General features: G+C 31.5%; 5 non-coding genes across 5 annotated transcripts; all 5 read left to right on the top strand.

Annotated features, from left to right (window-relative positions):
• Positions 1-1,662: 1,662 nt before the first annotated feature.
• Positions 1,663-1,735, top strand: TRNAF-GAA (transfer RNA phenylalanine (anticodon GAA)). Its single transcript has one exon. It is a non-coding gene; the product is annotated as a tRNA-Phe (tRNA).
• Positions 1,736-2,682: 947 nt separating this feature from the next.
• On the top strand, positions 2,683-2,755 carry TRNAF-GAA (transfer RNA phenylalanine (anticodon GAA)). The gene has a single exon. It is a non-coding gene; the product is annotated as a tRNA-Phe (tRNA).
• A 2,979-nt stretch (positions 2,756-5,734) lies between these two features.
• Positions 5,735-5,807, top strand: TRNAF-GAA (transfer RNA phenylalanine (anticodon GAA)). The gene has a single exon. It is a non-coding gene; the product is annotated as a tRNA-Phe (tRNA).
• Positions 5,808-7,781: 1,974 nt separating this feature from the next.
• TRNAF-GAA (transfer RNA phenylalanine (anticodon GAA)) lies at positions 7,782-7,854 on the top strand. The gene has a single exon. It is a non-coding gene; the product is annotated as a tRNA-Phe (tRNA).
• A 2,995-nt stretch (positions 7,855-10,849) lies between these two features.
• TRNAF-GAA (transfer RNA phenylalanine (anticodon GAA)) lies at positions 10,850-10,922 on the top strand. Its single transcript has one exon. It is a non-coding gene; the product is annotated as a tRNA-Phe (tRNA).
• Positions 10,923-12,967: the final 2,045 nt, after the last annotated feature.

Here is a 12,967-nt window from a genome sequence, read left to right as displayed (position 1 = left end):
CATATGTTAGTTGCTGAGGTTGAAATTTGTGGTCAACTTTCAAGTTGGTTTACCAGGTCTTAAGTGAGTCCTATTCGTAAGGATATGGTGGGTAGAGTTTTCAATAATCACGTATGCAATGTATCTTTTTTCATGTAGTAAAAATCTTAAATTTTCCATTTAAGCATAAATATTATATACTTGCATCATGGCATTGAACATTTCATTATGCACTTTAACTCCTCTAATACTTCTTCAACGTTTCATAGTATCTCCTTATCTATTAGAACATTCTCTAGTTATCATCATCATGAATCAAAAACTTGTACTTAGTACATAGGTACATGTAAACCTTCATGCTTGACACCTTGCACCTCTTATTCATTTCTAGTTATAACATCTACAATGATGTATAGTTTAATTGAATTTTTGGATAATGTGAAATGAGTAATTGTCTTTAATTAGATTAAACATGATCATAGTTGGATGGCGTTGGCATTTAATTAATATGAAATTCAATGACCATTGAAGTGTTCATGGTCATTGAAATGTTCAATGAATGTATGTAGACTTTCGTTTAAATCAGAACAATTATGTAATTAAGAACGCACGAAACAATATGAACTATATAATTCATTTTGCGTCAAAAAGAACAATAGCGGGGATAGCTCAGTTGGGAGAGCGTCAGACTGAAGATCTGAAGGTCACGTGTTAGATCCACGTTCACCGCATTTTTATCTCTTCAATAATACAACCTCCTCGTATTTCTTCATTAAAAGCTCAGTTTTGTGTGTTGCTCGTATTTTCTATATATTAGGGATGATTTAGTTTTTTGTTTTCTTCATATTTTTACTTTAAACAACTCAAATAACAACAAAATATCCGATGAGAAACAAACAAACTATAAGCGGGCTAGGCTAAATAACAGTGAAGCTGACATAAATATAAACAAGGACTACAAGCTTTGAAAGCATGATGTCGGGATAAATAATATAATTATAATGAAAAGATAGGTTTTACAAGTTAGGTAAGTCATCGATGGAACATATGTTAGGTGCTGAGGTTGAAATTTGTGGTCAACTTTCAAGTTGGTTTACCAGGTCTTAAGTGAGTCCTATTCGTAAGGATATGGTTGGTAGAGTTTTCAATAATCACGTATGCAATGTATCTTTTTTCATGTAGTAAAAATCATAAATTTTCCATTTAAGCATCAATATTATATACTTGCATCATGGCATTGAGCATTTCATTCTGCACTTTAACGCCTCTAATATTTCTTCAATGTTTCATAGTATCTCCGTATCTATTAGAACATTCTCTAGTTATCATCATCATGAATCAAAAACTTGTACTTAGTACATAGGTACATTTATACCTTCATGATTGACATCTTGCACCTCTTATTCATTTCTTGTTATAACATCTACAATGATGTATAGGTTAATTAAATTTTTGGATAATGTGAAATGAGTAATTGTCATGAAATAGATTAAACATGATCATAGTTGGATGGCGTTGGCATTTAATTAATATAAAATTCAATGACCATTGAAGTGTTCATGGTCATTGAAATGTTCAATGAATTTATGTAGACTTTGGTTCAAATCAGAAAATTATGTAATTAAGAACGTCGGAAAAAAAAATCTGAACTATATAATTCATTTTGCATCAAAAAGAACAATAGCGGGGATAGCTCAGTTGGGAGAGCGTCAGACTGAAGATCTGAAGGTCACGTGTTCGATCCACGTTCACCGCATTTTTATTTCTTCAATAATACAACCTCCTCGTATTTCTTCATTAAAAGCTAAGTTTTGTGTGTTGCTCGGATGTTCTATATATTTGGGATGATTTCTTTTGTTTTCTTCATATTTTTACTTTAAGCAAGTCAAATAACAACAAAATCTCCGATGAGAATCAAACAAACTATAAGCGGGCTTGGCTAAGTAACAGTGCAGCTGACATAAATATAAAAAAGGACTTCAAGCTTTGAAAGCATGATGTCGGGATAAATAATATAATTATAATGATAAGACAGGTTTTACAAGTTAGGTAAGTCATCGATGGAACATATGTTAGCTGCTGAGGTTGAAATTTGTGGTTAACTTTCAAGTTGGTTTACCAGGTCTTAAGTGAGTCCTATTCGTAAGGATATGGTGGGTAGAGTTTTCAATAATCACGTATGCAATGTATCTTTTTTCATGTAGTAAAAATCTTAAATTTTCCATTTAAGCATCAATATTATATACTTGCATCATGGCATTGAACATTTCATTCTACACTTTAACTCCTCTAATATTTCTTCAATGTTTCATAGTATCTCCTTATCTATTAGAACATTCTCTAGTTATTATCATCATGAATCAAAAACTTGTATTTAGTACATAGGTACGTTTATACCTTCATGATTGAGACCTTGCACCTCTTATTCATTTCTTGTTATAACACCTACAATGATGTATAGGTTAATTGAATTTTTGGATAATGTGAAATGAGTAATTGTCATTAAATAGATTAAACATGATCATAGTTGGATGGCGTTGGCATTTAATTAATATCAAATTCAATGACCATTGAAGTGTTCATGGTCATTGAAATGTTCAATGAATGTATGTAGACTTTCATTCAAATCAGAACAATTATGTAATTAAGAACGCAGGAAAAAATCTGAACTATATAATTCATTTTGCGTCAAAAAGAACAATAGCGGGGATAGCTCAGTTGGGAGAGCGTCAGACTGAAGATCTGAAGGTCACGTGTTCGATCCACGTTCACCGCATTTTTATCTCTTCAATAATACAACTTCCTCGTATTTCTTCATTAAAAGCTCTGTTTTGTGTGTTGCTCGGATTTTCTATATATTAGGGATTATTTAGTTTTTTGTTTTCTTCATATTTTTACTTTAAACAACTCAAATAACAACAAAATATCCGATGAGAAACAAACAAACTATAAGCGGGCTAGGCTAAATAACAGTGAAGTTGACATAAATATAAACAAGGACTACAAACTTTGAAAGCATGATGTCGGGATAAATAATATAACTATAATGAAAAGATAGGTTTTACAAGTTAGGTAAGTCATCGATGGAACATATGTTAGTTGCTGAGGTTGAAATTTGTGGTCAACTTTCAAGTTGGTTTACCAGGTCTTAAGTGAGTCCTATTCGTAAGCATATGGTGGGTAGAGTTTTCAATAATCACGTATGCAATGTATCTTTTTCCATGTAGTAAAAATCTTAAATTTTCCATTTAAGCATAAATATTATATACTTGCATCGTGGCATTGTACATTTCATTCTGCACTTTAACTCCTCTAATATTTCTTCAATGTTTCATAGTATCTCCTTATCTATTAGAACATTCTCTAGTTATCATCATCATGAATCAAAAACTTGTACTTAGTACATAGGTACATTTATACCTTCATGCTTGACACCTTGCACCTCTTATTCATTTCTTGTTATAACATCTACAATGATGTATAGGTTAATTGAATTTTTGGATAATGTGAAATGAGTAATTGTCTTTAAATAGATTAAACATGATCATAGTTGGATGGCGTTGTCTTTTAATTAATATGAAATTCAATGACCATTGAAGTGTTCATGGTCATTGAAATGTTCAATGAATGTATGTAGACTTTCATTCAAATCAGAACAATTATGTAATTAAGAACGCAGGAAAAAATCTGAACTATATAATTCATTTTGCGTCAAAAAGAACAATAGTGGGGATAATTCAGTTGGGAGAGCGTCAGACTGAAGATCTGAAGGTCACATGTTCGATCCACGTTCACCGCATTTTTATCTCTTCAATAATACAACCTCCTCGTATTTCTTCATTAAAAGCTCAGTTTTGTGTGTTGCTCGGATGTTCTATATATTAGGGATGATTTAGTTTTTTGTTTTCTTCATATTTTTACTTTGAACAACTCAAATAACAACAAAATATCCGATGAGAAACAAACAAACTATAATCGGGCTAGGCTAAATAACAGTGAAGCTGACATAAATATAAACAAGGACTACAAGCTTTGAAAGCATGATGTCGGGATAAATAATATAATTATAATGAAAAGATAGGTTTTACAAGTTAGGTAAGTCATCGATGGAACATATGTTAGGTGCTGAGGTTGAAATTTGTGGTCAACTTTCAAGTTGGTTTACCAGGTCTTAAGTGAGTCCTATTCGTAAGGATATGGTCGGTAGAGTTTTCAATAATCACGTATGCAATGTATCTTTTTTCATGTAGTAAAAATCATAAATTTTCCATTTAAGCATCAATATTATATACTTGCATCATGGCATTGAGCATTTCATTCTGCACTTTAACGCCTCTAATATTTCTTCAATGTTTCATAGTATCTCCGTATCTATTAGAACATTCTCTAGTTATCATCATCATGAATCAAAAACTTGTACTTAGTACATAGGTACATTTATACCTTCATGATTGACACCTTGCACCTCTTATTCATTTCTTGTTATAACATCTACAATGATGTATAGGTTAATTGAATTTTTGGATAATGTGAAATGAGTAATTGTCATGAAATAGATTAAACATGATCATAGTTGGATGGCGTTGGCATTTAATTAATATAAAATTCAATGACCATTGAAGTGTTCATGGTCATTGAAATGTTCAATGAATTTATGTAGACTTTGGTTCAAATCAGAAAATTATGTAATTAAGAACGTCGGAAAAAAAAATCTGAACTATATAATTCATTAATAGCGGGGATAGCTCAGTTGCGAGAGCGTCAGACTGAAGATCTGAAGGTCACGTGTTCGATCCACGTTCACCGCATTTTTATTTCTTCAATAATACAACCTCCTCGTATTTCTTCATTAAAAGCTAAGTTTTGTGTGTTGCTCGGATGTTCTATATATTTGGGATGATTTCTTTTGTTTTCTTCATATTTTTACTTTAAGCAAGTCAAATAACAACAAAATCTCCGATGAGAATCAAACAAACTCTAAGCGGGCTTGGCTAAGTAACAGTGCAGCTGACATAAATATAAAAAAGGACTTCAAGCTTTGAAAGCATGATGTCGGGATAAATAATATAATTATAATGATAAGACAGGTTTTACAAGTTAGGTAAGTCATCGATGGAACATATGTTAGCTGCTGAGGTTGAAATTTGTGGTTAACTTTCAAGTTGGTTTACCAGGTCTTAAGTGAGTCCTATTCGTAAGGATATGGTGGGTAGAGTTTTCAATAATCACGTATGCAATGTATCTTTTTTCATGTAGTAAAAATCTTAAATTTTCCATTTAAGCATCAATATTATATACTTGCATCATGGCATTGAACATTTCATTCTACACTTTAACTCCTCTAATATTTCTTCAATGTTTCATAGTATCTCCTTATCTATTAGAACATTCTCTAGTTATTATCATCATGAATCAAAAACTTGTATTTAGTACATAGGTACGTTTATACCTTCATGATTGAGACCTTGCACCTCTTATTCATTTCTTGTTATAACACCTACAATGATGTATAGGTTAATTGAATTTTTGGATAATGTGAAATGAGTAATTGTCATTAAATAGATTAAACATGATCATAGTTGGATGGCGTTGGCATTTAATTAATATCAAATTCAATGACCATTGAAGTGTTCATGGTCATTGAAATGTTCAATGAATGTATGTAGACTTTCATTCAAATCAGAACAATTATGTAATTAAGAACGCAGGAAAAAATCTGAACTATATAATTCATTTTGCGTCAAAAAGAACAATAGCGGGGATAGCTCAGTTGGGAGAGCGTCAGACTGAAGATCTGAAGGTCACGTGTTCGATCCACGTTCACCGCATTTTTATCTCTTCAATAATACAACTTCCTCGTATTTCTTCATTAAAAGCTCTGTTTTGTGTGTTGCTCGGATTTTCTATATATTAGGGATTATTTAGTTTTTTGTTTTCTTCATATTTTTACTTTAAACAACTCAAATAACAACAAAATATCCGATGAGAAACAAACAAACTATAAGCGGGCTAGGCTAAATAACAGTGAAGCTGACATAAATATAAACAAGGACTACAAACTTTGAAAGCATGATGTTGGGATAAATAATATAACTATAATGAAAAGATAGGTTTTACAAGTTAGGTAAGTCATCGATGGAACATATGTTAGTTGCTGAGGTTGAAATTTGTGGTCAACTTTCAAGTTGGTTTACCAGGTCTTAAGTGAGTCCTATTCGTAAGCATATGGTGGGTAGAGTTTTCAATAATCACGTATGCAATGTATCTTTTTCCATGTAGTAAAAATCTTAAATTTTCCATTTAAGCATAAATATTATATACTTGCATCGTGGCATTGTACATTTCATTCTGCACTTTAACTCCTCTAATATTTCTTCAATGTTTCATAGTATCTCCTTATCTATTAGAACATTCTCTAGTTATCATCATCATGAATCAAAAACTTGTACTTAATACATAGGTACATTTATACCTTCATGCTTGACACCTTGCACCTCTTATTCATTTCTTGTTATAACATCTACAATGATGTATAGGTTAATTGAATTTTTGGATAATGTGAAATGAGTAATTGTCTTTAAATAGATTAAACATGATCATAGTTGGATGGCGTTGTCTTTTAATTAATATGAAATTCAATGACCATTGAAGTGTTCATGGTCATTGAAATGTTCAATGAATGTATGTAGACTTTCATTCAAATCAGAACAATTATGTAATTAAGAACGCAGGAAAAAATCTGAACTATATAATTCATTTTGCGTCAAAAAGAACAATAGTGGGGATAATTCAGTTGGGAGAGCGTTAGACTGAAGATCTGAAGGTCACATGTTCGATCCACGTTCACCGCATTTTTATCTCTTCAATAATACAACCTCCTCGTATTTCTTCATTAAAAGCTCAGTTTTGTGTGTTGCTCGGATGTTCTATATATTAGGGATGATTTAGTTTTTTTGTTTTCTTCATATTTTTACTTTGAACAACTCAAATAACAACAAAATATCCGATGAGAAACAAACAAACTATAATCGGGCTAGGCTAAATAACAGTGAAGCTGACATAAATATAAACAAGGACTACAAGCTTTGAAAGCATGATGTCGGGATAAATAATATAATTATAATGAAAAGATAGGTTTTACAAGTTAGGTAAGTCATCGATGGAACATATGTTAGGTGCTGAGGTTGAAATTTGTGGTCAACTTTCAAGTTGGTTTACCAGGTCTTAAGTGAGTCCTATTCGTAAGGATATGGTCGGTAGAGTTTTCAATAATCACGTATGCAATGTATCTTTTTTAATGTAGTAAAAATCATAAATTTTCCATTTAAGCATCAATATTATATACTTGCATCATGGCATTGAGCATTTCATTCTGCACTTTAACGCCTCTAATATTTCTTCAATGTTTCATAGTATCTCCTTATCTATTAGAACATTCTCTAGTTATTATCATCATGAATCAAAAACTTGTATTTAGTACATAGGTACGTTTATACCTTCATGATTGAGACCTTGCACCTCTTATTCATTTCTTGTTATAACACCTACAATGATGTATAGGTTAATTGAATTTTTGGATAATGTGAAATGAGTAATTGTCATTAAATAGATTAAACATGATCATAGTTGGATGGCGTTGGCATTTAATTAATATCAAATTCAATGACCATTGAAGTGTTCATGGTCATTGAAATGTTCAATGAATGTATGTAGACTTTCATTCAAATCAGAACAATTATGTAATTAAGAACGCAGGAAAAAATCTGAACTATATAATTCATTTTGCGTCAAAAAGAACAATAGCGGGGATAGCTCAGTTGGGAGAGCGTCAGACTGAAGATCTGAAGGTCACGTGTTCGATCCACGTTCACCGCATTTTTATCTCTTCAATAATACAACTTCCTCGTATTTCTTCATTAAAAGCTCTGTTTTGTGTGTTGCTCGGATTTTCTATATATTAGGGATTATTTAGTTTTTTGTTTTCTTCATATTTTTACTTTAAACAACTCAAATAACAACAAAATATCCGATGAGAAACAAACAAACTATAAGCGGGCTAGGCTAAATAACAGTGAAGCTGACATAAATATAAACAAGGACTACAAACTTTGAAAGCATGATGTCGGGATAAATAATATAACTATAATGAAAAGATAGGTTTTACAAGTTAGGTAAGTCATCGATGGAACATATGTTAGTTGCTGAGGTTGAAATTTGTGGTCAACTTTCAAGTTGGTTTACCAGGTCTTAAGTGAGTCCTATTCGTAAGCATATGGTGGGTAGAGTTTTCAATAATCACGTATGCAATGTATCTTTTTCCATGTAGTAAAAATCTTAAATTTTCCATTTAAGCATAAATATTATATACTTGCATCGTGGCATTGTACATTTCATTCTGCACTTTAACTCCTCTAATATTTCTTCAATGTTTCATAGTATCTCCTTATCTATTAGAACATTCTCTAGTTATCATCATCATGAATCAAAAACTTGTACTTAGTACATAGGTACATTTATACCTTCATGCTTGACACCTTGCACCTCTTATTCATTTCTTGTTATAACATCTACAATGATGTATAGGTTAATTGAATTTTTGGATAATGTGAAATGAGTAATTGTCTTTAAATAGATTAAACATGATCATAGTTGGATGGCGTTGTCTTTTAATTAATATGAAATTCAATGACCATTGAAGTGTTCATGGTCATTGAAATGTTCAATGAATGTATGTAGACTTTCATTCAAATCAGAACAATTATGTAATTAAGAACGCAGGAAAAAATCTGAACTATATAATTCATTTTGCGTCAAAAAGAACAATAGTGGGGATAATTCAGTTGGGAGAGCGTTAGACTGAAGATCTGAAGGTCACATGTTCGATCCACGTTCACCGCATTTTTATCTCTTCAATAATACAACCTCCTCGTATTTCTTCATTAAAAGCTCAGTTTTGTGTGTTGCTCGGATGTTCTATATATTAGGGATGATTTAGTTTTTTGTTTTCTTCATATTTTTACTTTGAACAACTCAAATAACAACAAAATATCCGATGAGAAACAAACAAACTATAATCGGGCTAGGCTAAATAACAGTGAAGCTGACATAAATATAAACAAGGACTACAAGCTTTGAAAGCATGATGTCGGGATAAATAATATAATTATAATGAAAAGATAGGTTTTACAAGTTAGGTAAGTCATCGATGGAACATATGTTAGGTGCTGAGGTTGAAATTTGTGGTCAACTTTCAAGTTGGTTTACCAGGTCTTAAGTGAGTCCTATTCGTAAGGATATGGTCGGTAGAGTTTTCAATAATCACGTATGCAATGTATCTTTTTTAATGTAGTAAAAATCATAAATTTTCCATTTAAGCATCAATATTATATACTTGCATCATGGCATTGAGCATTTCATTCTGCACTTTAACTCCTCTAATATTTCTTCAATGTTTCATAGTATCTCCGTATCTATTAGAACATTCTCTAGTTATCATCATCATGAATCAAAAACTTGTACTTAGTACATAGGTACATTTATACCTTCATGATTGACACCTTGCACCTCTTATTCATTTCTTGTTATAACATCTACAATGATGTATAGGTTAATTGAATTTTTGGATAATGTGAAATGAGTAATTGTCATGAAATAGATTAAACATGATCATAGTTGGATGGCGTTGGCATTTAATTAATATAAAATTCAATGACCATTGAAGTGTTCATGGTCATTGAAATGTTCAATGAATTTATGTAGACTTTGGTTCAAATCAGAAAATTATGTAATTAAGAACGTCGGAAAAAAAAATCTGAACTATATAATTCATTTTGCATCAAAAAGAACAATAGCGGGGATAGCTCAGTTGCGAGAGCGTCAGACTGAAGATCTGAAGGTCACGTGTTCGATCCACGTTCACCGCATTTTTATTTCTTCAATAATACAACCTCCTCGTATTTCTTCATTAAAAGCTAAGTTTTGTGTGTTGCTCGGATGTTCTATATATTTGGGATGATTTCTTTTGTTTTCTTCATATTTTTACTTTAAGCAAGTCAAATAACAACAAAATCTCCGATGAGAATCAAACAAACTCTAAGCGGGCTTGGCTAAGTAACAGTGCAGCTGACATAAATATAAAAAAGGACTTCAAGCTTTGAAAGCATGATGTCGGGATAAATAATATAATTATAATGATAAGACAGGTTTTACAAGTTAGGTAAGTCATCGATGGAACATATGTTAGCTGCTGAGGTTGAAATTTGTGGTTAACTTTCAAGTTGGTTTACCAGGTCTTAAGTGAGTCCTATTCGTAAGGATATGGTGGGTAGAGTTTTCAATAATCACGTATGCAATGTATCTTTTTTCATGTAGTAAAAATCTTAAATTTTCCATTTAAGCATCAATATTATATACTTGCATCATGGCATTGAACATTTCATTCTACACTTTAACTCCTCTAATATTTCTTCAATGTTTCATAGTATCTCCTTATCTATTAGAACATTCTCTAGTTATTATCATCATGAATCAAAAAATTGTATTTAGTACATAGGTACGTTTATACCTTCATGATTGAGACCTTGCACCTCTTATTCATTTCTTGTTATAACACCTACAATGATGTATAGGTTAATTGAATTTTTGGATAATGTGAAATGAGTAATTGTCATTAAATAGATTAAACATGATCATAGTTGGATGGCGTTGGCATTTAATTAATATCAAATTCAATGACCATTGAAGTGTTCATGGTCATTGAAATGTTCAATGAATGTATGTAGACTTTCATTCAAATCAGAACAATTATGTAATTAAGAACGCAGGAAAAAATCTGAACTATATAATTCATTTTGCGTCAAAAAGAACAATAGCGGGGATAGCTCAGTTGGGAGAGCGTCAGACTGAAGATCTGAAGGTCACGTGTTCGATCCACGTTCACCGCATTTTTATCTCTTCAATAATACAACTTCCTCGTATTTCTTCATTAAAAGCTCTGTTTTGTGTGTTGCTCGGATTTTCTATATATTAGGGATTATTTAGTTTTTTGTTTTCTTCATATTTTTACTTTAAACAACTCAAATAACAACAAAATATCCGATGAGAAACAAACAAACTATAAGCGGGCTAGGCTAAATAACAGTGAAGCTGACATAAATATAAACAAGGACTACAAACTTTGAAAGCATGATGTCGGGATAAATAATATAACTATAATGAAAAGATAGGTTTTACAAGTTAGGTAAGTCATCGATGGAACATATGTTAGTTGCTGAGGTTGAAATTTGTGGTCAACTTTCAAGTTGGTTTACCAGGTCTTAAGTGAGTCCTATTCGTAAGCATATGGTGGGTAGAGTTTTCAATAATCACGTATGCAATGTATCTTTTTCCATGTAGTAAAAATCTTAAATTTTCCATTTAAGCATAAATATTATATACTTGCATCGTGGCATTGTACATTTCATTCTGCACTTTAACTCCTCTAATATTTCTTCAATGTTTCATAGTATCTCCTTATCTATTAGAACATTCTCTAGTTATCATCATCATGAATGAAAAACTTGTACTTAGTACATAGGTACATTTATACCTTCATGCTTGACACCTTGCACCTCTTATTCATTTCTTGTTATAACATCTACAATGATGTATAGGTTAATTGAATTTTTGGATAATGTGAAATGAGTAATTGTCTTTAAATAGATTAAACATGATCATAGTTGGATGGCGTTGTCTTTTAATTAATATGAAATTCAATGACCATTGAAGTGTTCATGGTCATTGAAATGTTCAATGAATGTATGTAGACTTTCATTCAAATCAGAACAATTATGTAATTAAGAACGCAGGAAAAAATCTGAACTATATAATTCATTTTGCGTCAAAAAGAACAATAGTGGGGATAATTCAGTTGGGAGAGCGTCAGACTGAAGATCTGAAGGTCACATGTTCGATCCACGTTCACCGCATTTTTATCTCTTCAATAATACAACCTCCTCGTATTTCTTCATTAAAAGCTCAGTTTTGTGTGTTGCTCGGATGTTCTATATATTAGGGATGATTTAGTTTTTTGTTTTCTTCATATTTTTACTTTAAACAACTCAAATAACAACAAAATATCCGATGAGAAACAAACAAACTATAATCGGGCTAGGCTAAATAACAGTGAAGCTGACATAAATATAAACAAGGACTACAAGCTTTGAAAGCATGATGTCGGGATAAATAATATAATTATAATGAAAAGATAGGTTTTACAAGTTAGGTAAGTCATCGATGGAACATATGTTAGTTGCTGAGGTTGAAATTTGTGGTCAACTTTCAAGTTGGTTTACCAGGTCTTAAGTGAGTCCTATTCGTAAGCATATGGTGGGCAGAGTTTTCAATAATCACGTATGCAATGTATCTTTTTTCATGTAGTAAAAATCTTAAATTTTCCATTTAAGCATCAATATTATATACTTGCATCATGGCATTGAACATTTCATTCTGCACTTTAACTCCTCTAATATTTCTTCAATGTTTCATAGTATCTCCTTATCTATTAGAACATTCTCTAGTTATATTCATCATGAATCAAAAACTTGTACTTAGTACATAGGTACATTTATACCTTCATGATTGACACCTTGCACCTCTTATTCATTTCTTGTTATAACATCTACAATGATGTATAGGTTAATTGAATTTTTGGATAATGTGAAATGAGTAATTGTCTTTAAATAGATTAAACATGATCATAGTTGGATGGCGTTGGCATTTAATTAATATAAAATTCAATGACCATTGAAGTGTTCATGGTCATTGAAATGTTCAATGAATTTATGTAGACTTTGGTTCAAATCAGAAAATTATGTAATTAAGAACGCCGGAAAAAAAATCTGAACTATATAATTCATTTTGCATCAAAAAGAACAATAGCGGGGATAGGTCAGTTGGGAGAGCGTCAGACTGAAGATCTGAAGGTCACGTGTTTGATCCATGTTCACCG

Source organism: Lactuca sativa, chromosome 5 (genome assembly GCF_002870075.4).
Source record: "Lactuca sativa cultivar Salinas chromosome 5, Lsat_Salinas_v11, whole genome shotgun sequence".
NCBI lineage: Eukaryota > Viridiplantae > Streptophyta > Magnoliopsida > Asterales > Asteraceae > Lactuca > Lactuca sativa.
The sequence above is the reverse complement of the archived record's forward strand: the minus strand, read 5'-3'. Positions and strand labels throughout refer to the sequence as shown.